The following is a 5,206-nucleotide window of genomic DNA, read 5'->3' as shown; positions in this document are numbered from 1 at the left end:
CTTTGAAATCTTGTGACTTCTTACATCTTATTTCAGCACACATCCTCTTTTGCTTTTACAGCCTTGTACACTGTGGAAATAAACACTTGATTTGAAGAGTTAAGACTAGAAAAGAAATCAGTTTGTCTGCAAGACCTGTAAGATTATTACACTTGTTAAGATTTCTTCAGTTGAAGGCCAGGAAATAAAAAAACTTGAAAGACCCTTCACCCTAAGCCTAAATTGAGCTCTAGCTGCAGAGGCACATAATCTGGTCTGCACTTACTCAGCACCTTTAAACCTACAGAGCCCTTAATGTTGTTCAGTTTCATTCGTTTACACACACACGGCGTTGGAGCAGCAAACCCAAGAACGCTTTAGGATGCAGAGGAGTCAGACATCAAGTCACTGAAACCACAGCTGACCCCCTCTGATGTGTGCATCAGCTTCAAGTTAAACCACCGTTACACCGCCTCATTTTGGTCCATATTACATTATGGCATGACACAGTTGCTGCAAATTTCCCAGCTGCACATCCATAATGTGAATCACCTGTTTCACCACATCCCAATGTGCTCTATTGAACTGAGATAAAGTGACTGTGGAAGCCATTCAAGTACAAAGAAGTAATGTCATGTTCAAGAAACCAGTTTGAGATGAGCTTTGTGACCAGGCGCATTATCCTGCTGGAACCAGTCAACAGACGATGAGGACACTGGTCTTAAAGGGATGGACATGGCCAGCAACAATACTGGGGTAGGCTGTTACATTTTACTGCGCAAAACAAAATATACTCCACACCATTACACCACCAGTAGCGTGAACTGTTGATCCATGCTGTTCATGCCAAATTCTGACTGCCATCCAAATTTTATCAGACCAGGCAACACTTTTCCAATCTTCTTTTGTACGATTTTGAATGGTAGCTTCAGTTTCTTGTTCTTAGCTGACAGGTGTGGCACTGGGTGTGGTCTTCTGCTGGTCCAGCTCTGCTGCTTCAAGGTTTGATGTGCACTTCTGCACACCTCAGTTGTAACGTGTGTGACTTCCTGTTGCCTTCCTCTTAGCTTGAAGCGGTCTGGCCGTGAACTCTGAGATCAACAAATCATTTTCACCCAGAGAACTGCTGCGCACTGTGGAGAGCTCCCAGCAGATGAGCAGTGTGTGAAATACTCAGAGCATTCTCCCCCTTCCTGATGCTCAGTTTAAACTTCAGCAGGTGGTCTTAACCTTGTGTACGTGCACTGACTGAACTGGGCTGAACTTTGGTTACTGTAACAAACTCTTTTGTCACGCATCTATTAACAAAAAAAATATGTAATACTAAACCCCCCTGAGTACAAAGAGATGGATAAAAGTTTTGCTTCTTGGCATGAATTTGTGAGCAATCAGTGTTGGACTTCCTGCCTGTTTGCACGCTGACTTTCTGAATTAAGAAAATTGGAGGGTTGCTGCAAATTTGCTTCCAAAAATGGTGCAAATGCAGATTTGTGATTGCCCAGAAGGGGTCGCTGGTGTATCAGAATCGCCTTGTCTGCTTTCCGAAGGAGGCCCCACTACTACTCCAGATTTTCAAGCTCAGTGATATTTCCCATCTGCTCCTCAGTGCACGCCCTGCCTCTTTCACTGGCACTCGGTGGCCGGCCCGCATTCACCGCTAAACGAGTGAGACAAGAGAGGTGAGGTGGAAGAAAGGACTCAGAGATGAACAGATGGGCAGAGCTGGTTTCTTTTGGCCAGGACGTCATTCCATCCCTGAGCCCAACCTCTGTCATTGATACTAGTAAAATGCGTCCTTTTTCTCGTAGAAAAAGATCTGCTCACCTGTTATTTAAATGGCAGTTTACAGCAGATAGAGGCAGCATGAAGTGAAACTTCATACTCAAAAAAAAAAAAGGAGAGCATTTCTACTGTGATTTTAAACCAAAGAAACAGCAGGCGCTTTGTGATCCGGGCACTGAGAGTGACACATTTCCAGTAGCAGGCTGTGCTTCCAGAGAGCCCTCACAGCAGCAGGTTGTTGTTTTGATATTTTCATTCCCAATGAGAAAGTCATGCATTTAGGAGGAGGAGGGTGCGGTAAAGGCTGCTGAGTGGTGTCAGTCGCTTTTATCTTCCTGCTCAGACACTAGCCGCCCACCAAGTGAGTGTTTACCTCAGCCGGGTCTTTAAAGCCTCTGAAGAGTGTCAAATACGCGAGGGAGAAATGAGGGCTGCTCTTGCACTATTGTGTGTGGCTCTCCCCCCCGCATTTGCATAGAGCCGTGAACAAATGCCCCTGAAGCATGTGGAAAAGCACAGGAGCCCATTTGAGTGACAGCCTCTGGAAAACCGGGATGATACAACGATTACATGTGTTGACACAGCTCCAGTGAAGAGATCAACATGGCAAACGGCTTTGTTGTTGCCTAAGAAACAAGCAGAGCTGAAGGCAACGCGTGCACAAGCAAGCTTAGCAGGCCTGTACGGAGGGCCAAGGCTGCCTAAATAAATGGCCAAACGCTTAAATAAAAGGAGACATTACAAAGCTGCGTGAGCGTGAAACAAACCATCTTCAAATGATATTCTTGTTTGCTTTTGCCTACGATTGAGATACTTTCACATTTACTTTCCGATGTTATTGGTTTGATGAGTTGGTGTATTTATTTATATACTAGTTTCCCTTCCCCTCTCTCTCTCACACACATCCGCACACACATACACAGACACACACTCGTATTCTTTTTACAGTTCTTCCAGTACGCAACTGAGAACTGTCAGTCAAACTGGGTCATGGGTTCAGCTTTGCACCTGTTGGTTGATCAAAACAGGATCACAACACAAGCGGTTGCCTCATTGCGGGAAGTTGCTAAAGAAGCGAGGTTAAACAGCCCAACTGAAAATAACGCCGTCAATCAGTACAGTGGAACGGAAATGTAAGCGAATGGGGGAATTTTCGCAAAAGCCAATAAATAAATATACAAGAAAATGAAGACGGATAAATAGAGAGAGTATGGCAGTTTCTGTCATCTGTGAATGAGTGTGGGGATAAAAAAGAAAGAGATCAGGTATTAGGGAGTCCTTAGGAGCGAGCTCTGCCTCACCCTGCAGATGATAAAAGTCCAAATCCTCTCTCTCTCTCTCTCTCTCTCTCTCTCTCTCTCTAATGTTCTGGCCAGCCGCTGATCACACAGCCCCGGGGGCTCGGCGCTAATGATGCTCCTTCAATGATGCTGATGATCACCGCCGCTGGAAAAGAAGCAGGCCATCTATACTGAAAGGTTGCCATGGCAACCAACTGTGACCCCCTTTAGTGCAAATCACAGGGCTGGTGGAACAATGGTTTATGTAGCACACACTGGCAACGCAGCCCTCTAAGCTCCTCAGACACGTCTCGCTTCGGGCTTTTATTTTATTTATGCTTTTCCTTTAAATAGATGCATCACATTAGGAACCTGTCAGACCGTGCTGTCCAAATGCTGCTCATGTGCCCTTGAGCATGGTATTTGACCTTTTGTCGCTGCTGCTGTGGAGCTTTTCGGCAAACGGTGGAACTTCGACACTTCGCAGGTTTAAAAAAAGAAAGCCTTTTAGCGTCTCATGAATAGCATTGATCCATACTAATAAACATTAAAGCTGATATCAGAGGTGATTTCTGTGAAGTCCTCCCCTCTGTAACGAGACAGCTTCACTCAGTTTAGTCATCTCCCCGTGCTCCTTAAGCCTCCTGCAACCCGTGAGACTCCTGAGGCCAAAGCAGGACAGGCCTATTACTCTAACTGATGAGTCACAGGTCTGCTGGCTGATTTCACTGAATTGCAGTGAGGCGGTGGTGGTGTTGGAGGTGGTGGTGGTGGTGGTGGTGGGGGGTATGTGCCGGTGGTAATTGCTCTGCATGTAAGATGCAGCGAGAGAGAGAGCTCACCGGAGCTGACACGCTCCACTTCCCTCACCACAGTGATAGGAAGTGTCATTCAGCACTTTGAAAACATACCACGTAGATCCACAATATAAGTCTGCCACTCTCTGCTCCCACCTCCCACTCATTTCCTCTGAATCTCTCCCTCTCTGTCTCCCTGGGCTTCTCTTTCTTACCTCCGTGCCTCTCGCCTCTTTCTCTCTGTCTGCTCCTGTCAGCCCACTACGCTCGGCTGCTCTCATCTTGCACGCAAATGTCTTGTGGCATGACAGTCATGTAAGCGAGTGGCTGTGAACCACAAAGATGATCTCTGTCTTCTCTCCGAGCCTCGGCGATAACCTTGGCTGAAGTGTGGCCCCTGCCCTTCCTTTCCAGCTCCGGCCTTTAATGCGCGAAATGCCTGTCGTCTGCCTGCCGTTCCTGCGCGCGTGTGCGTGAGCGTACATGCGGCTTGTGTGCCACACCTAGGTCCGTACACTACGAACGCTGCTGATACGATTATTGTTGTTTTATTTTTCAAGTAGACCCGAGACACATAGCATTTGCAAGTGACAGTTAAAGTACAGACTCTCGGCTTTAATTTGAGGTTATTCGCATCCAAATTGCAGGAAGGGTTTTGGAATTACAACTCTTTAATATGTGGCCCCGTCTTTTTCAAGAGCTCGAATGTAATTGAGCAATTTGCTGAAAAGTTTTTTCCTGGAGTGAGGCTCTTTTTCTTTTAGAAATTTGCTCAGGAGCAGGACTCTTTGGACAGATAACACTAAAATTTAAGATGTACCAGAATGATGGAAAACAAAAAAAATTGTAGGAAAAGTAAAAGACGTGTAAAAAAAAAAAACATTAGAGGAGATATGATGCATTAGCATGTGGAGTGACACCTGGTCACTGGTGTTTATAGATGATGTGACAGAAGACAGCAGCAGCTGGATCAATTCTGCAGTTTATAGATATCCACACTTAGTAAAAGCTTACGAGTCAATCAGCTGATCTCAGTCCAGCTGATTAAGGCAAAACTAAATGCAGAAAGGCCCACGATCTGAAAAGTGGAAACCCATTCTCTGCTGATGTCCTGACCAAGTTTGAAATAAAACACCTAATTTCTGACTGTACAACTGCATTTGAGCTTCTAAAAATAAGAGGAAAGTCTTCTAGTGTCATTTGCACTTTTACTTTGGAGTTTCTCATTTCCAGGCACGCTGGCAATATCCACCTCCTCGATCAGAGCACAAAACATAATGTCCCCTGTCAGTATTCATGTGCAGAACCGTAGGCTGTCAGTTCTTCCATATCGTGATATATTTTCTGAATTTCACGAGCAATGTGGAG

This window comes from Rhamphochromis longiceps, linkage group LG12 (genome assembly GCF_057381845.1).
Source record: "Rhamphochromis longiceps isolate RC_006_pf linkage group LG12, R_longiceps_female_GT1.1, whole genome shotgun sequence".
Classification (NCBI taxonomy): Eukaryota; Metazoa; Chordata; class Actinopteri; order Cichliformes; family Cichlidae; genus Rhamphochromis; species Rhamphochromis longiceps.
Note: the sequence above shows the minus strand (reverse complement) of the source record.